The sequence below is a fragment of the Notolepis coatsorum genome (genome assembly GCF_963971535.1).
Source record: "Notolepis coatsorum genome assembly, chromosome: 1".
Taxonomy (NCBI): domain Eukaryota; kingdom Metazoa; phylum Chordata; class Actinopteri; order Aulopiformes; family Paralepididae; genus Notolepis; species Notolepis coatsorum.
In genome coordinates, this window is record NC_140165.1 from 115,951,701 (window position 1) to 115,976,953 (window position 25,253).

At 38.9% G+C, this 25,253-nt stretch overlaps 1 long non-coding RNA gene across 1 annotated transcript; it reads right to left on the reverse strand.

Moving 5' to 3' along the window:
* Positions 1 to 5,366: 5,366 nt before the first annotated feature.
* LOC311227728 lies at positions 5,367 to 6,080 on the reverse strand. Its single transcript, XR_014619619.1, has 3 exons — positions 6,041 to 6,080; positions 5,587 to 5,668; positions 5,367 to 5,444 (listed from the first exon to the last, which is right to left on the reverse strand). It is a non-coding gene; the product is annotated as an uncharacterized lncRNA (long non-coding RNA).
* Between the last annotated feature and the right edge of the window lie 19,173 nt (positions 6,081 to 25,253).

The following is a 25,253-nucleotide window of genomic DNA, read 5'->3' on the forward strand; positions in this document are numbered from 1 at the left end:
GCAGAGTAATTTATGTTTGACAAGTAACCAAGTTAAACAACTGTGCATCGCTGCAACATTAGTTCTGTACTCACAGCGAAGCGCTATACGTGCTGCTTTGTTTTGTACCATTTGTAATTTTTTCAGTTTACTCGTCGTTACATTCGACCATACTGCAGGACAATAGTCAAGATTTGACAAAACCAGAGCTTGAATGACCTGTTTGATAGAATTTAGTGGTAACAAATGAGCACATCTTTTAACAACAGAAATCCCTCCTCCCATTTTCACTACTATATTGTTTATATGGTGTGACCATGACAATTTACTGTCTAATGTTACCCCTAGGAGTTTAGTCTCCTGGACTTGATTAATTACCACATCACTTATCAAAAGTTTCAAGACTGGGTTCGTTCTTAGAGTATGGTTTGAACCGAAAATGATGCTACTTGTCTTTGATATGTTTAGAACTAGTTTGTTATTCTTTATCCATTCCATCACTGATTGCAACTCTGCCTTTAGGACCGTATTTAATTCATTGGCTGTTGAGGCTGATTCGTTGAATCATCCGCATACATAGAAATATAGGACTTATTTAGGACAAGAGGCATGTCATTTGTAAATATGGTGTAGAGCAAAGGCCCAAGGCAACTTCCTTGGGGTACTCCACACCTTACCGTTTTAACTTCTGAGTAACTCCCATTAAAAAAAACTATTTGTTTCCGGTTTGCTAAATAAGTTTGCATCCAAGATAGTGCAGATGAGGAGAAACCGTAACATTCAAGTTTTTTAAGTAAGAATTTGTGATCTATGATGTCGAATGCTGCAGTAAAATCAAGCAAGACAGCTCCAACTATTTTCTTTTTATCTCTTTCAGCCAATCATCCGTCATTTGGGTTAAAGCAGTCGCTGTTGAATGTCCTTCACGATATGCATGTTGAAAATCAGTGGTCAATGTGTTAAAAGAAAAGTAGCTTTTAATCTGTTCACTTACTATTCTTTCCATCAGTTTACTCAAAACTGGCAGTAAACTTATGGGACGACTATTAGATCCTGAGAATGGCAATTTCAAAATGTTTGGCAGTGGTATTACTTTGGCAGTTTTCCACTGTTGCGGATACAAACATTCACTAAAGGATTGATTTATAATATGACAGATAGCAGGGGCAATTAAATCAGGGACCAATTTCAGAAGTTTCCCGTCAAGACCGTCAACACCTGGTGGTTTGTTTTTAGTGGTACTTAACATATGTTCTACATTACTTATAGTCACGCTATCAAAATTAAATTGACAATTTTTATCTTTCATTATTTTATTCTTTATTAATAAATAAGATTTTTCATTATCTATTGTTTGCATATTATTCCTTAAATTATCTACTTTTCCAATAAAATAATTGTTAATATGATTAGCAATCTCAACTGGTTTGGTGAGGAATTTTCCTTCTGTTTCTAGAAAGGATGGGGTAGGTTTCTTATTCCTGCCCATTATTTCATTTAGAGTATTCCATAATAATTTACTGTCATTTTTTATATAATTAAACCTATTTTCATAATACAATTTCTTCTTCTTTTTATTACATTTTGTAACAACATTTCTTAATTTACAATATACCTCCCAGTCTGATTTATAACCTGATGTATTTGCTATTAATTTAGCTCGATTACGTTCTATCATATATTCTTTTAGTTCAGCATCCAACCATGGTGTTCTGACGCTTCTGACGGTAAACTTTCTCAATGGTGCATGTTTGTCAACAAGTGGCATAAAAATGGTATCAAATTCCCATAGAGATTTTTCAGGATCTTTTTCCCTCAACACCTTTGACCAACATAGATTTTCAACATCCTTCACAAAGCTGTCTTGATTAAACATTTTATACGATCTTTTGTAAATTATTTTAGGTCCCAGTTTTGGCATTTTAGTCTTCCTCACAATAGCAATTAAGTTATGGTCGCTACAACCAACAGTTACAGATACCGCCTTGGAACATAGCTCCGCATTGTTAGTAAAAATGTGATCAATGCAGGTGGAGACCTGGTTACCATCCTTTTTCAAACATATCCTAGTTGGTTTGTTAATTACCTGTGATAGACCACATGCATTTGCTACAGTTAGAAGTCGTTTCTTCAATGGGCATTTCAATGAAAACCAATCGATGTTAAGGTCACCCATAAAATAAATCTCATTACTCAAATCACACACTTGGTCCAACATGTCACATATTTGTTCTAGATACACATTATTTGCACTAGGTGGTCTATAACAGCAACCGATCAACATAGGCTTCAAATGAGGCAAGTGTACTTGCAGCCATAATGTTTCAATTTCATTATTCATTAAATCTTCCCTAATCTTCACTGGAATAAGATTCTGAATATAAAAAGCAACCCCTCCCCCAAATGCATTCCTGTCCTTTCTAAAAATGTTGTATCCATCAATTTGCAATGCTCCATCCTCAAATGTAGAATCAAGGTGTAGCTAATTAGCTGATATAGCTAAAATATGGAAATTGTCTGATAGTAAAATCTCTGATATCTCAGCTAGCTTGTTTCTTATGCTACATATATTTATATGTGCCATCTTTAACCCCTTTTTGGGTAGGTTAGTATTAATTAGCATTGTATACTTTATTCATAATGTTGGTATGTGTGGCAAGGGCAACAACCATTCAACTGTCCCTCGGCTGCTTTGGGGTGCTACTTCGTGGTCGGATTATCAGTCTGTCATACCTCAGAAAGGCGATCTCTCCTCTCTCACGAGCAGCTCTCATCTTGGGCAACAGTTCTTTTCTTTTCAGACGGACAGCGTCTGTGTAGTCCTCGTTTATGTAAATGTTTGTCCCTTTGAGTTCTTTGGCTCTCTGAAGAACCGCTGATCTGTCCTTGTATTTTGAAAATGTCACCACAATGGGTCTTGGTCTCTCACGTCCCTCCCCAGGTTTCCCTGTTCGGTGCACCCTCTCCATCTCAATGTCCCTCTGTAGCTTGAGCTTGTCCACCATGACGCTCCTCACCTTCTCTTCTCTGTGTAATAGTGTAATAGTGTGTAATAGTGTGTAATAGTGTAATAGTGTGTAATAGTGTGTAATAGTGTAATAGTGTGTAATAGTGTGTAATGGTGTGTAATAGTGTAATAGTGTAATAGTGTGTAATAGTGTAATAGTGTGTAATAGTGTGTAATAGTGTGTAATAGTGTGTAATAGTGTAATAGTGTGTAATAGTGTAATGTAATAGTGTAATAGTGTGTAATAGTGTAATAGTGTGTAATAGTGTAATAGTGCTATGCGACTTGCGGGTTGTGTCATTGCACTCAGTAGGGATATCCTCTTTCATTGGTCTATGTTGACCACTCCCCCGATCCTTAGGCCGCGCCCCCTTTTTGTATCCTTTGAACCGTTTGTCATAGAGACTCGCGAGAGACCCTCTCCCCCGTTGGCCGGCGGTGCACAGGCGTCACCCACACTTTCACAATTTCCCCCACGCGGAATTGTCTTATTATTATTATTATTATTATTATTATTATTATTATTATTATTATTATTATTATTATTATTATTATTATTATTATTATTATTATTATTATATTATGGAGGCACACACATCCAAAACCAAAGAACTGAATGTGAACAAATCATCAATTTTTTTTTACCTTTATTTAACCAGGCAAATCAATTAAGAACAAATTCTTATTTACAACGATGGCAAGAGACAACGCCTCTTGAAGGGAGGAAGGGGGGCTGGAAAAGAATTCAGGATTAAACATTTCCGACATACAATATATGTTATTACAATATAAATATACATACAACAAGCAATATAGCAAAGAAATAAACAAAGAAATAGATTGCACACTGGACAGATAGAGAAAATAGGAATTGGTTAGTGTGGTATGGGGGGAGGGGTTTCATTGATACCTTTTGAATGAAAATACATTTTATTTGGAAAATAAGATAAAATGCTGCTTCTTTGTTTGCACTACTTGTTTTTTGTATTAAGTTCAGTCGCACTTTTTTTAACAGACCTTTGACTAAATTATTGTAATTAGCCTATATGACAGCAGTTTTGTTTTCGTTGTCATATTGATGTGCCTTTCTTATGGCTACCCATGTATTTCCATGGAATTATTGGAAGTTTATTTGGAAAGTAATACACATTTTAAAAACCATTCATGCATTACATTGTGTAAGTGTAATATATTATTACTCTGTTAAACTACATTTGGTGAAGCGCGCATTATGACTTGTTTAGGACTCGAAACTTAAGGTTAGGACTCGTCAGTCTTGACTTGTGACTTGACTCGGGACATGCCTGTCTTGACTGATCGCTCCATCTACCATAAAAATAGGCTATTTGTCTGACTGGTCAGCTTAGCGATATCAATAACAAACTCCGCCATTTTCAGACTTAACTTACCTCGTTTTATATAAAACAACATTAACTACCAAGCGTATATATATTTATAAAAAAGTCGTCAAGATTCAAGGTTTTAGTCACATACACAAGACAGTGTATGTCACATTGCACAAGAAAAAAACACTTTACTCCTTACATTTAAATGCAGACCTACAAAGTACAAATCTCGCAGGTCCAACAATTTTAATTATTATATTTCACTGGCCGAACTAACGTTAACGTTATTTTACTTTAGTACATTTAAAAGTAGAAACTTTTTTTTAGCCACATACTCTTGACTTTTAGTGTAATTTGTGGGTACTTTTTACACCCCTGTATATACGCTATAATCTGCTTGGGTGGTTTTATTGGTAGTTTTTTTTCCTCACTGGTGAATACAAATGACAAAACATCTTCATCAACTATAAAATTAGGCTGAGATCCGCTAAAACAAGTGTAAACACAAAACTAGTTAAAGACAGACAGTAAAAATGTGGCTGAGTCTTTGAAGATAGTGACTTTAGGGAATAAGCACATTGTGTATACCGTTTACCCTTTATTTTAACATATTATAACTGATAAGGTCTTTCTTCTATCCCATACCTGTATCCCCCTCCTCCAGGCTGCAATGACTCAGAATTTCCCCAAGGGGATCAATAAAGGAATATCTCGTCTTAATTTCAAAGAAAATACAAAAAACAGGAAGACTTCTTTGTTGATTGACGAGTAACAAAAGAAACTCATTCGATTAATAATTTACAGGTTTTGAAGCAGTGCCAATTTATTCATTCACATTCCATCTCTTCACAGGGTAGTGCATGTATATGATGCTCCGAAGGTATTATGCAAAACACTCAAGATTTAAGAAGGAGGGACATGTCTATAAATGGGGTTTGGTCGACCGCTCCCATAAGGTTTGGCTCTTCTGCTGGCGAGGTTCCCTCTAGGTGAAGAGGTTGTAGAAACTGTTCACAGTCCCTTCAGGCGTCTCCTCCAAAGCTACGCCCTCGCAGAAAGGTGGCAGGGTGAGGAGACCGGGGTCCTTAATACCAGTCTCTGTGTTCAAGTTGCTGTGTGAGAGACGCATGATATCGTTACCATTGGGGCAGACGATACAACCCGTTTCTCCTGGAATGAATGTATTACAGCAGCACAGCAGATCCTGGAACCAAGTTCCAATAATATTCCTGGTGATAATAATAAAAAACTAACCTGATAGAGAGTGCATTTCCTTCATAGATGTAGAGTGTGCTGAGAGGCAAGCATCCCACGCTTACAGACATGGAATAAGTAGCTGAAACACCACAAAGAAACAAAAACACACATTATTTATCATCACTGATCTGTTTCACTGATTTATTGTCAAGTCTCCCATCACTTGTCTGAGAAGCTCAGAAATCCATCAATTTGTCTGTTGGCATCTGAAACCTCCAGACAAAGAATCATAGTCGATTAATTGTATTGCTTAATTTGTTTTTAAAAAGCAGTTAACATACCGACACAGTATATTAAAAACTCAAAACAATTTAGAGGATCAACGTTATACATCACTTTAACTATGAATAAAACACAATATTCAAACGTAGTGCCCTTTGATGAATGTTACTCACTTAAAACGTGACTCCTGTGGCGTTTCACCTGAATGAAACTATGTGCCTCGTCTTACCGTTTGCCTCTGGAACGGCCCCCGTCCATATGGAGAGTTTAAGCCCATCCTCTGCAATGGTTGGACTCCCTAAATTAATTTCGACAGACATATTGGCGTCGGAGGGAATCTCCAGAGGATGCAGGTCTGACTGCAGAGATTTCTTCGCACAGGTCTGGTTACTGCCGTCGATCACATAGAAAACCCCCTGCCGGGGATAAGAGGACAGAATCTCTGAGCAACACAAATATAATAATTCGATCATACAGCACAAGTACAGTACAACAAAAAGAGTCCAACTAGAGTGCGAATGTAAAAGTAAAGCGCAGAGTAATATACAGGTGATTAAACTGGGTATAATATTTATAAATTCGTACTACTGATTAATAGTGCTAATCAGATGTACAGAGTTGTAGCATTAATATGTACAGTGATACAGGTACTGTATAAAGACACTACGGCAGTAAGTCATAGGCTACTGGCCAGCAGCGTAACTAGTAAGAGTAGGTAAGTTGTACAGATATGTAAAAATGATTATATACAGGTATGTACAGAGATATGTGGATATACACAGTTTTATACATAAGCGTATTTATATATATTTAAGTGTTACCTCTTTGAAAAACATCAGCACATCCAAACTCAGTGTAAAGTTGACGTTGTAGGGCTCAGTATATTTGAGCCGGAGCTTCTTGGCCACATTATCGTACGTATAATTACCACCTGCATGTTTCCCAGTCCTCAAGTTGAACTGATTCATTGAAACAAAGAGGGAATTTGATAAAAGAATTAAACAAAAAGTTTAAGATCAAGACTGATATCTGGTTTGAAATTCCAAATAGGGAAACTCACCACACACAACATTCCGGTCATACTGGGTGAATCTAAAAGAAAAGATATACATTACTGTTACTGAAATAGCTGTAAGTAGCTAAGGTTAAATAAACATTGGTATACATACAAGATATAGCAAACTAAGCATTACAAATTACAGTTGAAACCAAACATCCTTACGGCAAGGCTGGTCGTGGTCTGCAAGGGTGGTGGCACCCATACACAAGAAGATGAAGGTGGTGACAGCTGCGTACATCTTTCTTGAGTGGAGATGATCACTATTCAGAGAACACAATTAAGAGTTGACAAACTCAAAAGCAAAAAGAACGAGCCGCCATTTTATGTTACAACCCCATATGTCAAGGGGAAGGGGTGAATAATAAAAGGATGATTTTACAGGAAAAATAAAATGCCCACAAGTTTAAGTGAAGGAAAATAATAGTGCCTTTATATATAGAAACAAAAACACAGACTAATATACAATGACAATGGTGGATTTGAGACACAACCCAAGGGGAAAGGGGAGGGGGGGGGGTATGAAAAAGGAGCTTGAATGATGCCAAAAGGAATGAACCGAGGCAAAACTAACTCTACACAAACACAAAAGGTCAAATAAAAACTACTTGAGTCCTCACTACCTAACCAAACATATGTCCAAAACATACAATGAGTGGCATCACTTCTGACCTAGACAATACTATCCCTACGTGTAGCACCAAATGTATTGGGCCCCTTACCTGCTCCAATTCCCAACACAGAACACACACAGACACTTTTACCAAGTTGGCTAACTAAGTCACATACCTACATTTAGCGAACAGCAACGGAGACAAAAAGAAGAGGAGAAACAGGAAGTGCCACATGGGTTTTAAAACAAGGGGAGGGCTTCCGATTGGTCAACTGGTGATATGATTGATGGCTGGGATGACTGGCTGGTTTCCAATTGGTCTCTTGATTGATGACAGGCCCCTGGATCAGATTAGCAGGTGGAGTGTGTGAGAGAGAGAGAGAGAGAGAGAGAGAGAGAGATAGAGAGAGAGAGAGAGAGAGAGAGAGAGAGAGATTTGATTTTAGAAAAACATTTATTTACATAATTCTCATTACAATGCGTGTGTCAATACAATTAAATAACTAACTACACATTATATCGGGCAACATGTGTCCCCATCACACTTAAAACCACCTGAGATCTCACAATAATTTTTTTTTAAATACACCTGTCCTTCTGCAACACAACAAAAAAAACATTGAAGCTCCACCCAAACAAAAAAAGTATCCATGCGTCCATTCAACACATAATATTTCATCAAGAACAACATATGAGCAACCCAAGAAGGGTCCCGTCAGTCCATTTGTGTCCGTTTTTATATTCAGCGCATGAAATAGATCCCCTTCATCAGGACCTTCCGTTCCACAGAAATAATCCTGCAACAGGTATTGTTCCCCGATGCTCCGCGCTTCAGTCCAATCGTCCAGACAGACCCTGTTGTGACAGGCTGTCCTCAGCCCCAATAAAGAAGCCACTTCCTCTGACCCGGCTACATCCACAACATCTTTCAGTGTCATTGTCCCGTCACTGTCCAAGCCCAGGTCTACTCCCTTCCTGAATGTCCAGCCAGGCTCCACACATCAGAGGCTCCATTATCATGGTAATATTACATTATTCAATTGTCTGAGCTTCTGCACAATTTTTCTCAGTCAAAAAACTTCCTGGGAAGTGTACCCCCCCATTGTTCTTCAACCTCATTTGGGTCCTTGCTGAAAAACTAAACATCTCTAAATCTTCAAAAAAATCTTCCACTTTTACCTTACCTTGCTACCTCTCTATCTTTTTTATGCTTGCTTATGCCTGTATTTTTTACTGCTGTGAAGCACTTTGAACTGCAACTTCTGTATGAAAAGTGCTATACAAATACAGTTATTATTATTATTATTATTATTATTATTATTATTATTATTATTATTATTATTATTATTATTATTATTATTATTATTATTATTATTATTATTATTATTATTATTATTATTATTATTATTATTATTATTATTATTATTATTATTATTATTATTATTATTATTATTATTAGTGTGGGTGACCTGGCGAAGCCAGGTTGCCACCCACACTGTTGTTCTTGTTACTCTTTTTATTTATTCTTTCTTTATTCCACCGATTTTGCCAACACCACTCGTGCCAGAGCGTTCGCGCCCCATACACGTGAAAGGTATCAAAACGAGCGGCTTGCCTATGGCAACTGCGGTATTCGAACTCGTAAAGTTTCACTGCACCGTCTGGCTCCGAATCGACTTTAAACGGTAACATTTCGGTCCCATTGGAAATGCATTGCAATTTAGAGTGCGAGATCTTTCTTTATTCCACCGATTTTGCAAACACCGCTCGTGCCAGAGCGTTCGCGCCCCATACACGTGAAAGGTACCGCACCGTCTGGCTACGAATCGACTTTAAACGGTAAAATTTCGGTCCCATTGGAAATGCATTGCAATTTAGAGTGTAGCAGCTGAAATAATCTTTTTTCCCCTACCTTGGGTGAATTGCGAGTGTGATCTCAATTTTGGACGTAGAAATAAAACAAACACATCAAAAAGATGACACGGCTGTCAGCCCGCTCACAAAAGAAAAATAAATGGAATTGGACATTTCTATCTCAACTGACGACCATTTGTTTGAAGGTTCTCCTCTCCATTGACCGCCATGCAATCGCACTCTAGGAATTTCTTTTTTCACACTCTTTTTTAGCCTTCTGTTCCGATCGCCGAAGGAGTGCCACAATATCGCACGAATGCCACAATATCGCACACAACCCTTCGCCTACTCATTGTAGTGCTTCTGTGCGCGTCACAACGCTTCATCTCTTATAGTTTTCTTTTAATCAACGTGACAATGCAGTCATGCATCTGCCTCCATAGAAATGCATTGGATAGAAAATGCAAGTCATAGTGATTGCTTCACCTGTGTGGCTCGTGGCTCACTCATGATTGGTTCAGCTGTGTGGCTCGTGGCTGAGCTGCCAATGACCTCATCCACTTTAACCCATCATTGCCCATCACTGTGTTGCAGTACTGAATTGCTGGACAGCGCCCTCTGTCTTGCGGGTGTCATTGTACTCGGTAGGGATATCCTCTTTCATTTTTCATTGGTCCATGTTGACCACCTTTCATTGGTCGATGTTGACCACTCCCCGGATCCTTAGACCACGCCCCCTTAGGACACACCCCCTCAGTGTATCTCTTGAACCGTTTGTCGTAGAGACTTGCGGATTGTGCCATTGGTCGATGTTGACCACCTTTCATTGGTCGATGTTGACCACTCCACTGATCCTTAGACCACGCCCCCTTAGGCCACACCCCCTCAGTGTATCTCTTGAACCGTTTGTCGTAGGGACTTGCGGATTGTGCCATTGTACTCTGTGTAATAGTGTAATAGTGTAATAGTGTGTAATAGTGTAATAGTGTGTAATAGTGTAATAGTGTAATAGTGTGTAATAGTGTAATAGTGTAATAGTGTAATAGTGTAATATTGTGTAATAGTGTAATAGTGTGTAATAGTGTAATAGTGTGTAATAATGTAATAGTGTAATAGTGTGTAATAGTGTAATAGTGTAATAGTGTATTAGTGTGTAATAGTGTAATAGTGTGTAATAGTGTGTAATAGTGTAATAGTGTGTAATAGTGTAATAGTGTAATAGGGTAAGTGTGTAATAGTGTAATAGTGTATTAGTGTGTATTAGTGTAATAGTGTAATAGTGTGTAATAGTGTGTAATAGTGTAATAGTGTAATAGTGTGTAATAGTGTAATAGTGTGTAATAGTGTAATAGTGTGTAATAGTGTAATAGTGTAATAGTGTGTAATAGTGTGTAAGTGTGTAATAGTGTAATAGTGTGTAATAGTGTGTAATAGTGTAATAGTGTGTAATAGTGTGTAATAGTGTAATAGTGTAATAGTGTGTAATAGTGTAATAGTGTAATAGTGTGTAATAGTGTAATAGTGTAATAGTGTGTAATAGTGTAATAGTGTGTAATAGTGTAATAGTGTAATAGTGTGTAATAGTGTAATAGTGTAATAGTGTGTAATAGTGTAATAGTGTAATAGTGTGTAATAGTGTAATAGTGTGTAATAGTGTAATAGTGTGTAATAGTGTAATAGTTTAATAGTGTAATAGTGTGTAATAGTGTAATAGTGTGTAATAGTGTAATTGTGTAATAGTGTAATAGTGTAATAGTGTGTAATAGTGTAATAGTGTAATAGTGTGTAATAGTGTAATAGTGTAATAGTGTAATAGTGTGTAATAGTGTAATAGTGTAATAGTGTGTAATAGTGTGTAATAGTGTGTAATAGTGTAATAGTGTAATAGTGTAATAGTGTGTAATAGTGTAATAGTGTGTAATAGTGTGTAATAGTGTAATAGTGTGTAATAGTGTAATAGTGTAATAGTGTGTAATAGTGTAATAGTGTGTAATAGTGTAATAGTGTAATAGTGTGTAATAGTGTTTAATAGTGTAATAGTGTAATAGTGTGTAATAGTGTAATAGTGTGTAATAGTGTGTAATAGTGTAATAGTGTGTAATAGTGTGTAATAGTGTAATAGTGTGTAATAGTGTGTAATGGTGTGTAATGGTGTGTAATAGTGTAATAGTGTGTAATAGTGTAATAGTGTAATAGTGTGTAATAGTGTAATAGTGTAATAGTGTGTAATAGTGTAATAGTGTGTAATAGTGTGTAATAGTGTGTAATAGTGTAATAGTGTGTAATAGTGTAATAGTGTGTAATAGTGTAATAGTGTGTAATAGTGTAATGTAATAGTGTAATAGTGTAATAGTGTGTAATAGTGTAATAGTGTGTAATAGTGTAATAGTGCTATGCGACTTGCGGGTTGTGTCGTTGCACTCAGTAGGGATATCCTCTTTCATTGGTCTATGTTGACCACTCCCCCGATCCTTAGGCCGTGCCCCCTTTTTGTATCCTTTGAACCGTTTGTCATAGAGACTCGCGAGAGACCCTCTCCCCCGTTGGCCGGTGGTGCACAGGCGTCACCCACACTTTCACAATTTCCCCCGTGCGGAATTGTCTAGTTATCTGTTCTTATGCATGCCTGGTGATACTAAATCCAAATTGAACTCAGGCATTTGAAAGATAATATATATATAAATGTGCGAATTGGCTATAATAAGGTCATTTATAAGCATCATATTCTATAATAATATTTCAAATTGCATTGGTCCGGATAGGAGAATTCAGTACTGCATCTACAGAACTTTCGGTTTAATCATCTTCCCTTTATTAATTTCCTTCGATTTTTTTTTACACATGACCTCAAGAGGGGACTGAACGAGATCAGTGGCAGTTTTTAATGTTTGGTCATTATTAGCATGGTGTTATTCACTGTCAAAGATGCAAAGAAACATCATAATTCATATTCTCATTTGTTTCATCACAATTTAAGCAAGCCTAGTAATAGACACAATATTTCTGACAATGTGAATACATTCCCTGAGGTCCATAGATGTCCATAGATACCAATAATATGCAAATGGACCTTTCGATTTTGATTACTATTATTGTGAAATAATAATTAAATGTGAAATATTGCTATGTTATTGTGAGATTACAAAATCTGATGTGATATTACAGAGGATTTTGATTACAGTATTTTATTGTGAAATAATAATTAAATTATGTGAAATCAAAGGATACTGTATGAATGTCACTGTAATATGACACTCATAGCAGAATTAGTTATCAATAACCTACCTGTATAAATGTTAAAAGTTGTTGCAAATATTTTTTTCCCTCATAAATATACCACTATATACATTAATTTCTTATATTAGTTTTAAAATGACCATTTAACAGTTTAACAGTGCTCTGAAAATGCTCTGAGAACATGCGGTCATCATTCACTGTTTTAAGCACAAACACATTAGGGAGGGAGGGAGAGAGACAGGCCCGGCCTGTATGCCTGCACCCTGCCATGTTGTTGGTTTACCATGACTTTTTAGCAAGCAAGGTAGCAGCAATGCTAAGCTAACTGATTGTGCCAGTGTATCCTGTTAAAGAATACATCATAAGCCACATTTTGAAACGTTACTGACGTTAGCCTACATAAAATGTATAACAGTATATGCAACAGGTGGATCACTAAACACCAAAATCAAGAAACATTCATCATAGCTAACTGCTAATGCTACTAGTTAAATTAGCTTCAGCTAGCAGGCATGAATAACGGTTAATATAATATTCTCTACCATGTAAAAACGAACACGGCACTACTCCGCTGGCGTTTGCAATCGAAAGCATACATACAACATACAACATAATCGACATTATTGCCATGCAGTACTTACCAGTCTTAACGATGCAGAGAGACATGAGGTAGCAGCCAGGAAGCTGCCGCACAGGTGCATTCTGGGAGGCGGGGCAGCACAAGTGCAGTGCAGTCTGGGTGATGAGACAATGACGACACCATACGTTGAGCAGCATACGTTGATTCAACATTTATTAGATATTGGCATTTCAATCATTAAAATGCAACCACAAAACAATATTGATTCAATGACATGTTTTCAACATTAGTCAATTGCTTCATCGGTTAATGGGTGATTCACCATCAATCGTCGACCTTAACCAAAAATCAAGCATTTTGACCATAAATCAACATTGAATTAACACCTTTTGCTATCTGGGATGATGTGAACATTGGTCCCCTACCTGCTGACATTGGTCCCCTACCTCCTGACATTGGTTCCCTGCCTCCCTCTCATAGCTGTCAACACTACCGTTTTCCCCGGGATTCTCCTGTTTTTTGAACCCTCTTCATGCCATATTCATGGTTCACGTATTGGCACGTATTTTGTACTTATTAATTTTTACAAAATGGCTGCAATTCCCCTCCGTGACGACAGGTGGCAGCAGTGTAGATTAGAACGTTATCACAGGAAGTCAGACCGGGAGACGGTTGCGACCCGAAGAAGAATAAGAACAGAACAGCGAGCGGATTTGCTCAGAGCTCAGGGGAGAGACTGATGCGGCACCAAGGGTGTCAAATCAACTTAGCCAGTGTCTCTTGATTGCCCACTCTGTGGCTTTTGTCTCTGGAACAAAGAGTTTGCAAATCTTCTGTGGATAAAACAATACAAAGTTACTGTGTATGTGATGCAGGAATGTGTAAATGTCTTGGTGAACAGCCGTTTGCTCTGCGCCTCCCCTGTAAGGTTCACGCGTCCCCCTCCTTCACTCTGACGCCCAATTTCCTGAATGCGATTTATAAATAATAATTGATCCGTTTTAAAAGTTGTCGTGAATTGTCATGGTATGACAAATACAGTTACTGGTAACTCGCAGGCATTGCAGAGATATTGAGGAAAAACACAAAATCGCATTGGCTTTTTTTCTATCTCACATTTCTCTGTAGACACACACTGTTCCAAAATGATATTCCCACTGCTAAATTAATGACCATAGGTATTTTTTTATAGCTTTAACGAGTTGTAGTATTAATATGTATATATATACACCAGCGCCGCCAATAGATAAAAAAAATTAACTAATCAATCTCACAATTTTCTGTAATCAATCTAGATTAATCTAGATTAAAAACAGCATTTTTCTACATAAAACCGAAGCTTGTAACAGATATTTACTTGAGTAAAATCATGGAATTAATGTAATATCAACACAAAGAAAGTATATTTAGATTCAAAGACTATTTTAATAGCTTTCTTTGAATACAGTTGCTCTCCTGTGAAATACAAATGTTCAACAAAACCATAATTTACATAGCATTTACACTCTAAGTAGGAAAAGTTTACCCTACAACGAATGGCTGGGTACATACAGGTTTTGACCAGCAGATGGCAGCGATGAGGCAGCTCCATTGGGAGGGGGCGGGGCCGGGTGGGAGGGGGTGGGCTGAGGGGGCGGGGCCAGGATAAGGGGCGGGGCTAAAACGTGCACGTTTTCTCAAATCCAAATGTTGACAGCTATGCTCCCTCTAGTGGCCAGACTAGCCTGATGGTACAGGCGGCCATCTTGTTTTGGTTCCAAGTTATTGAATTAGTGTCTAATTATTTATTATCTTGGGCCATCCCTGTCTGTGTGTGATGTCGTCTCCCTGTGTGATTATGTCTTCTGTGTTTAGGTTAGGTTTTCATAGTGTGTGTTTATTTTGGTATTCTAGGTTTGCCTGGCTGCTACCAGGTGTTGCTCGTCACAATAAGTTGGTGTATTTAAGTGTGGATTTGTCATCACCTCCCCGTGGCGTCATTGTCTCATGTACCCTCCTTGCTACTGTAATGGGAAATATTAAATGGACAAACGATGAGCCGTTTACATGAATGATTCTGAGTCATTGTTAATAATAGGAAAGTTTATTTCATCCGTGGCCACAAATGAAAGGACAGTTTACAGTCAGAGGCAACATGTTAATACAGTAGCGTCTGGCCATAGACTGACCCAGAGTGCTGTTCACACGTATGTTAAATACACAGTTGTCAGACGTAACATAATATCAGATATGATGATGAAAATGGCCCAGTTAGGAGAATCAACCTTGGCTAGGCAGTGATGTTCCCAACTGGAATGTTTTTTTTTATCCACTTTTTCTCCCATTTTCTATAGTTTCTCCCATCCCAATTTCGTATCATCCAATTCAACCCTCCCCTGTCACGGACGCTGTTTCTTGCCTCCCACAAGCCGGCTGCAATGTGGACTAAGTCATACATAGCACAAGTCCCCTCCGGTACTTGAGGTAACAGCAGTCACATCTTTTCACCTACGCAGCTCGATCTCTCAGTGGCGAGGAGTAACGCGTGGGAGGCTCACGCTGCCCCCGACACTTCCTGATTCTACTGCGCAGGCGCACCAACCGACCTGTAGGAGTCGCTGTCCACAACGCCCGATCCCCACCCATCATTTTCCCACCCCCTAATACGGCCAATGTGTATTAGTACGGACGACCAGCTAAACTGAAAGCAAATGTGGAGCGCTGGGCTCGAACTGACGAGCCCAGCGTCTCCAGCATTTCGTGGCGAGTGCCTTGCCCACTACGCCACGTAGCCGCCCCCCCAACTGGAATGTTAAACAGTCTTGCTAACTGAGAATTAGATTTAAAGAGACACTAGTGTCTGCCATATCTGAGCACATTATATAGCTGGTCAAAAGTGTACCAGTCAAGCTGTCTAATGACATGATAATATATTCCACGACACTACCCTCACTCTTCCTCCAAGCCCTCGGTGTTCCCCTGCCCGTCGTGTCTCCTGTCGTCTTCCTTGCTTTGTTGTTTTGTATGGAGAAGTGTTTTGTAAGTAGTTCTAGTATTTTGTTTGTATTGTATTGGACATCCATTTCTCAAGCTTCGCTCCTCGTCTCTGCCTCCGTTCCCTCTCTGCAAACTGTGTTCTCACCTTCATTTAGCAACCCCATCGTAACAATAATGATAATCTAGCGTTGATTTCAGGAAGATTCGATAATCAGGCGAAAAATGACAACGTGTTTAGTGTATTCCACTAAAGGGCTATTATCGCGTCTTTTCCTGGGATTACTAAGAATCACCAAAACTATATATTCTATATACTCATATTCAAAGCGGTATAAAATGTACGGATGAAAAAACAATCTGTTTTGTGCATGTTGACTGGAAGCAACTCACTGACAATCGACGGGTGTATTAGACCCATAGCTATAATATAAGATATATTTTAAGCACTCGCAAATCTCGCAGTCTCCCCATTGATTAAAGCGATGGCGTTCTAGCGCCCCCTGGCTCATTAAGCGATGGCGCTGAATGAGTTAAGAGTCAGTATGGGATATATACAAATATAGATATAATATATACAGATATGTATACAGGTATGTGAATAGGGATATATGCAGATATATCCAACCGATAAATATATATATATACAGTATATACAGTATAATAGTATTATTGTACATGGCTATCATACAGGTATGTAAACAGTAATATATGGGTAGAAGGAGCACTTCTATTGGAATCGCGTTGTCAGGGAAATGCTTTGGTCCAAGTTTATTTGCTGTCAGCTATTGTATTGGCAAACACTGCAACTGGAAATTAACCTGGACCAATTTAGAATGTTTTATGTTTAAAAATTTGAACCGCTATGCTCTGTGGGTTGGTTTGGTCAATTGCCATCCCAGTCACACCATTGGCCACTGTAGCGAATTTAGTAGTACTTACTACTGTAGTAATCGAACACAGATCGCGCAGACCACAGGTGACAGCGCTAATCAGTCAACTAAAAGGTATGCCCCGTTAGCCAAGGGCTAGCGAGTCTAGGCATCCTTGGTCGTTACACTACGCTGCAACAAGCATCTATAAAGAGCTAGCATGCTTTTTTCCTCCCATTTGTAAGGGTCCACCTGTCCCAGGACCTTTCTCCCCTGTCTGTACTCCTCAAGAGCCCCCACCTTTTCACATTCTCTCCCATGGTCTCCCTCCACTCATGCACAATATTCCTCCGCCTGCTGGACAATTCTCAACATTGCACCTTGTACATTTATTTCTGCTCAAACTGTCTGTCTTTCTTTTTTTGAACAAATGTTTTTTTATTTTTATTTTTGACATGACATACAAACATTTACAGTAGAAATCCACTATAAATCACAGGGCTATTACCGACATAATACTAACAATAATGACAGCCCGGTTTTAAAAATTAAAATAGATGTAGATTAAAGATTAAAGATATACACAGATTAATTACAATACAATACAACACATACATGCTCTTGCTCGTTCTACCCCCCCCCCCCCCCCCACCGGACCCCCCTTGGATACATCCATTATTCCGTTTGATTAAAAGTTCATATAATGCTTTATCCTCTCCACCACTTCTGACCAGATTGCTATGCTGGCTTCATTAATACCTAGAATTCGTGCGGTAGATATCTCCAGGTAAATCACATCAAGATAGGTAAGAATCCATACCCTCCGGCACATTTTATCAGGTTGAATCCAGCGTGATGCTATTAGCTTTTTGGCAGCCGTAAGACCGGACAAGATTAGCCTCTTTACATGTACAGAGTGTGATAACTGAGAGACATCATTCAGCAACAATACAGAAGGCATTACAGGTATTGTCAAAAATAAAAATCCTGATAATAGTGTGGTTATTTCTTCCCAAAATATCTTAACAGGCGGGCATTCCCAATACATATGCATACATGTACCACTATCACCGTTTGTACATAAGGAACATCGAGAGTCTTGTTTAAGCCCCATACGGTTCAGTCGAATAGGAGTTAGGTAAGTCTTATGAATAAAATGAAGATTAATCTGTTGATGATCCGGGTTACGTGACGATAGCCGAACGTTTGCCCAGACTTCAGCCTTCCTCCAAACTGAGTCTAGGGGAAGGACTTCATACGAAGACGTAAGTAAGTGACGGTAAAAGTCAGAGACAAATCCTCTCGATGTCTCCCTTTCATAAAATAATTTGTGATATCTGTGGTGCTCAAGTGGTACCTTTAATGGGACTCCATGATCCTTCAAACATGCTAATAACTGTCTATAGAAATAATATGTGGAACTGGTGAGGTTAAATTTGTTATGTATATCTTGATAGCTACAGAAACCCCGGTTGTTGAAGATATCTCCCAATGTATGTATGCCATTCTTTTCCCATTTGGAAAATCTGATAGGTTGTTGTGCAATAAGGAGTGCATTGTTATTAAATATGGGAGAGTGTCTATGCCATTTATGTTGGTTAGTAATTTTTTGTGTGTTTCACGCCATATCCGGATCATATGTGTAATACGAGGGCCAAATTTCACGTTGCATTGCTTAATTGATAGGTTGGTGTATACTACATCCTGCAGTCTATGTGGTGCCACTATGTTTTCTTCTAATGTTCTCCAGGATACGGATGCTTGAGAATCAAACCAGGTGATCAGTGGTCTTAAAGAGTACGCTTTAAAGTAGTAGTAGAAGTCTGGAAATGCTAAACCTCCGTCTGCTTTATTTCTCTGTGCGGTGGATCTTTTTATTCATGGAGGTTTGTTGTTCCAAATAGATTTATATGCAGCGGAGTGTGATTTTGTCCAATAACCAGCAGGGGGGGGGGGTAACGGTAACATTGAGCTGAAGAAGTTGATTCTAGGTAAAACGTCCATCTTAACTATTGATGCTCAGGCCTGTACTGAGTTTTTAAGTTTTGACCACCTGACAAAGTCATTTGTGATCCTATCTTGGATTCCTGTATAATTATACTTCACCGTTTGGCATATAGTGGGGAATATTTCAACTCCAAGACATCTAAAGTGTTCTACCATTTGTATTTATCCTAAATCCCGATAGATTGCCAAAATCAGCTTGAGAAGATGAGGCAGTGAAGTGGTAGGGTTTTGCATGAACAATATTACATCGTCCGCATATAAACTAATATGATGCTGTGTGCCCCTAATTGAGATCGGCTCTATGGATTGGGATTGTTTTATATGCTGTGCCAAAGGTTCTAAGGATAGAGCAAATAGTCCGGGACTAAGAGGACAGCCCTGTCTAGACGAGCGCAAAACAGGAAAGAGAGGGGAGGTGAATTTACCTGTTATTATCATGGCCGACGGCTCTGAGTATAGTACTTTTTTTTTTTTTAACTTTATTTTTTAGCGTTTATCGCTTTTCTGGTCAAGCATGACCAACAGAAACAGGTTGAAATGGGATGTAGAGCAGGGGAAGACATTCTGAGAAATGACGGCGGGTCCGGGAATCGAACTCGTGTCCCCCAGATCCGTGACGAGCATGGTTTTCCCCGACGCAGAAATAGCGCCGAGATATGCGGTGAGCTACGGGAGCTCCGAGTATAGTACTTTTATCATTTTAATGAAACCTACTCCTAATCCCATCCTTCCGAGTACTGCCCATAAATAAGACCATTCCAACCTATCAAAAGCCTTCATTGCATCCAAGGATAATACAGCTGTAGGAGGCACGGCATCCTTGCTGGAGTCTATCACATGTAGTAACCGTCTAATATTATCCGTGATCAGGCGGCCTCTTATGAAGCCTGTCTGATCAGGATGAACTAAAGATGTCATATGCTTTTGAAGTCTGATGGCTAGTACTTTAGCATACAGCTTAAGATCGGTTCCGAGGAGGCTTAAGGGTCTATAACTACCACATTCGGTGGGGTCTTTGTCTTTTTTTATTTATTTTTTTTTAACTTTGGCCATTCGGCTGGCTTTTTTTTGCGTTTATCGCATTTATTCTGGTCAAGAATGACCGACAGAAACAGGCTGAATGGGTACAGATGGGGGGGAAGACACTCTGGGAAAGGCACGGCTGCAGTCCGGGATTCGAACTCGCTAAACCCCAGATCCGTGACGAGCACGGTTGTCTCCGGCGCCGAAATAGCGCTCGAGGTACGCGGTGAGCTACTGGAGCTCCCCTGGGTCTTTGTCTTTTTTAAGGAGGACAGTTATTAGTGCCATATTGACGTCCCTGGGGAAGTTCCCCTCTTTGATTGAGTATAAAATCATATCAAGTAATAGGGGTCCAATTACATCCCAACATGAGAGGTACAGTTCTGGTGGGATACCATCCCATCCAGGAGCCTTACCACTTTGCAATTCTGATATAGCCTCCCTAAGTTCCTCTAGTGTAATAGGTGTATCTAACTGTTTAGCGTCTTCCTCTGAGAGTTTAGGTAGGTTAATTTGATCGAGAAATGTTTCCATTTTATTATGATCGAAAACCACTTCTGATTTGTACAAGTTGGAGTAATACTCTTTGAAAGTCTTGTTGATTTTTTTGGGGTCTGTAACAAGCCCTTGTTGGTCCTTAATAGTAGGGATATCAGCAAATTGTGCATTGGATCGTATCTTCATAGCTAGTAGGTGACTTGGTTTAGAGCCATGAAAGTAATAATGTTGTCTTGTACTGCGTATTTGAAATTCAGATTGTTGTCTTAAAATGGAGTTAATCTCTTTTTTTAACACATTAATTCGAGATTCCAATTGACCCGAGTAGTTGCATTGTAAAGAAGAGAATAACGACGAGTGAAGCATTTCCAACTTTACCAATTTGGAGTGCCGATTCTTACGGAGGTTGGAGGCAAAGACCGTAGTGTTATCCTTGATAAAACCCTTTACCGACATCCATAACATTCTGGGGTCCTGTACCGAATCTGCATTAGTCTCCAGGGCCCTCATTCATCAACGTGGCGTAGAAAATGTTCTATTTCCACACGTAAGCACAGAATTTAGAATCAGTGCACGCACAGAAAAAACGGGATTTACCACACGTGCGTACGCAGGTTCTACGCACACCTGTCATGATAAATATGACTTTGATCCTACGTTTGAGCTCGTGCACTGTTTTAAGTATTTGCATACCAGAACCGCCCCGATTAACCATATACGGTAATGGAATACCCCCATGAAATGTGGAAAAATGGACTAAGCCGAGGGAAGCGTGTTATGAGACAGGCTGACAGACGTGTACACGTACGGTGATGTCGGATATGATATCTATTAACCATTGCTGCCTGGGCAGCGCAAACACTAATAAAGACCGTGCTGGAATATGACTGCCTTTTCCCGTGTTGTTTGATTAATACCCAGGGATTAAAGTTCTCCTCAACTTTATTCCAAATCGCGATGGATTTTCCGTCAATTTTCTACCTGCTGCATATGATTTCTAGAGGCATACTACAATCTATTTTGATGTCAGTATTGGGTAGCCTATATAAACAATAATACGAGAGCATATACAAGAACAATGAATCTCACTGCATGTATGATGTAGCCTGCCTTTCAATACATGAACTTGAATTCCATCATGTTTGTGTGCGGGACTCACAAGGCTGTTGTCACAATGGGTGGTACCGGTACAGTAATAACAGTCTACACAATATCACGATGGACCATGCCATAGCCTATGTTCTATTATGACATGATCTGTGATGACAAATGTTCTAGAATGTTTGATTAAGATATCATACTCTGACAGCATGCCTATGATCAACAAAAACGCGAACTTGAATCCCATCATCATATTTACATAGTCTGTCCACTATCTGGTGTCATTGCAATGCGTTTTTTATTCTTTCTTATACAGTAAAAAGGGGGAAGAACACTATATCGTGGGTGTTCATATGACTTGTATTCTGCTTACAGCTTTGAAACTCCACTTGTTTCGTTTAACGTAAAGCCTTTTAAATATAATCAAAACGTTCCCGTGTTTCTGCGGTCTGTGCGCAAAATAATAACGAGTTGAGCTACGCGGAGCGCAGTCAGTCAGTACACCCCATATATTCCGATAACGCTATATAAACCATGCTGCATTCATTCTGAGAGAAAGATCTATTATTCCAAATGCTATTTATAGGGTTTTGACCATAATTACACTACTGTTGCTATTTTACAATGAACTATAATGAATTACGGTTCATACAGAACATGCCAGTGTTGAAACTAATGCACAGAAGCTCATTTCCTTGTTGTAATAATATATTCTACCACTGGGCGTCAGCTAAGTGTGCTCCGAGCTGTGCGTACACATAAGCACGAAGTCAAGTTCAAGTTGAAATTGATGAATCCCACTCTTTGCTTAGAAATGGTCGTACGCACAGGTTAAGCACATATCTGTGCGTAAGACACGTTGATGAATGAGGGCCCAGGAATTTATCTAGTTTATCTTTAAGTTGTAGAATGTAATCAGTGTTTTTCAGCAGTGTCGAGTTAAAGCGCCATCTTGGGGCTCGGGATGTCAGTCTCCCAAATGAGCCCTTCAGGAGTAAATATCTGTGATCTGATAATGTACTGGGTTCCAATTCAACGTCAAATCTATCAATAGTCTAGGGGATGCAAAAACATAATCTATTCTGGAGAATGACTTGTGTCTTGCTGAGAAAAAAGAATACTCTCTGGCCGTTGGGTTGAGTAATCGCCATAGATCATTTACACCTGTATTCTTGGCCCAATCCTTTAGTGCATTAGATGCATGTTTCTGATCATTGGTAGTGGTGGTATTAGATTTATCAATCAAGGGATCCCAGATGGCATTAAAATCGGCACCAATTATAAATGAGTACTCTGGGATGTCCAACATTGCATTAGTGAGTGTTGCGTAGAAGTTGGCGTCGTGAAGATTAGGGGCATAAGCCGCTACCAACGCGATTTTCCTGTTACTGTATTCTATCTTAGCAATAGGTACTCGGCCGTCTGTATCAGACCATACGTCCAACAATTTAATATTCAAGTTCCGTTTCACGACTATAGCTACCCCACGGGATCTAGTTCCAAAAGATGAGTAGCTAATGTTATGATATATTTTGTCCGCCAGCTTTACATTTTCAGCCTCTAAAAGGTGCGTTTCGCTGTTTGCTTTTCATCAATGTAAGCACGCTTTTGCGTTTATGTTTGTTTAGTCCCCTAGTATTCCAAATCATTATATTCAGACTAGCCATAATCTAAACATGTTGCTGTATTCTTGTGTGCAAGTCGACTGGAGAAGCGATTCACAATATATATATATATATATATATATATATATATATATATATATATATATATATATATATATATATATATATATATCCAATTATTGAGGTCCTGTTGAGAGCAGAGATCGAGCATGATAACAAACATAAAAAACACCCATACATATAATCCCTTATCCCCCTGAAACCCCATAGGATCTAACATTCTAAATTCTACCATAAGTAGAATGTCAACTGTGGCTTGGCCACTCTCCCGCTAAATAAAAAGGAAAAATTTAAATAAAATAAAAATAAAAATATGCTTCAAATATCATACTATAATCACTTACATTTTATACGAACTTGTGTAAGTTAAAACAACCCAAGAATAATAGAGAGGTATTGAACTGAATAGAGAACCTCAAAGAAAGAGAACATTTACTTAGATCTTGAAAGAGCTTTGCTATGCTTAAACACCTAGATTATAAAGTGGACTGTCTGTCTTTCTGAGTGTTCTCACCATCCTGCTGTCTATCCCTGTGTACCTCTTGCCCCTTGTTTTCTCTTGTCTGGTATAGCTTTATTATTGTCTTTAGTGTTTTGTCCCCAGTATGTTTTGTGATTAATCAGTATTTTACCTCCTTAGTGTCCTTGCCTGTTATTCTGTTGTTTGCATTGTTTCCCCTGCCTTAGTCTTGTGTTGTTCAGTGTGGTATTTGTATTTCGGCTCTGTGTTGTATTGTGTTCTAGTATAGTTTATTCCCCAGTGTGTTTTGGCCATTGTGTTTTCCTATACCCCTGTGTGTTAGTTCTACCTTCCCTCTCAGGTGTGTCTTGTTACCAATTACCCCCTTGTGTTAATCAGCCTGTGTATTTATGCCTGTGTTGTCTCCCTGTGGCGTCATTGCGTTTCCTGCCTTGTTCCCCTTGGTCTGTTCCTGCCGTTTGCGGATCAGTCTTGTCTCCCTGTGTATCCTGGCTCTCTCACCTGGTAATGTTTTTGCACCGTGTGCCTCCCCAGCTTTGCTGTATTTTGTTTTGGTTTATTTTCTAGTTTCTCAGTTTAGTGTCGTTACTGTTTGTTTGGCTTTCTTTATTTTTCAAGTGTCTCTCCTGCGAGTATATCCAGCACCGTCTTGTGACGTGTCATTTGTTTTGGTACATTTTTGGAGACTTGCTCTCACCTTGCTTTTCATTTTCCAAGTGTCTCGAATTAAAGGAGCAGTGCTCATATTCGACAACCTACATCTACCTCTCCCTCGTCTCTGTTTGCGGTTGGGTCCTCTACCAACACAATCCCTAACACCATTATAATAATGAAGTATTATCTCATTCTTTAGTCCATTCTCCATAGAGCAGCTTCAGAAGTAATGTCTAGATTAAATCACACGTTCACCTCCTCTGGTTTCCGGCTTTGGGAGAGAGATTTCAAGCTCATGAATTATTCTGGGTCTCCAGAGAATGAAAACCACTAGCTGTAGTAGTTCACAAGCTGAAGCGGTAAGTAGGACATGACAAATGGAGGTTGGAGGTAAAATCTTATCTTGTCTAAATACTAGTCTAATCTTGTGTTAATTACAGCTAAATTAAAGGATAAGGTAGCAGTCCCTATAGACCTGTTCGCCGTATATGTCAGACTCTGTGTGTGCGCGCATCACAGGGGCAGAAAGGAACGTAAACGTGGTCAGAATTACGGGGCAGACTACAATATATTTGCATTTGTTAGCCATGCTAGCGATCTAAACAATCAATCCATGCCAAAGCTAGATGTAAAAGGTGAAAGACTCACACTCACAGCCATGATGATTTGGCAAAATGACATCCAGCCATTTTCGTTTGAAACAACTTTTCGTCAGGGGAGTGTCATGGTTTCTCCATAGAGCCCTGCTGTACTTCTTCTGGCGCAGCAGCTCGCGCAGGTCCGGGGTAACTTAGTCACGTGACTCAG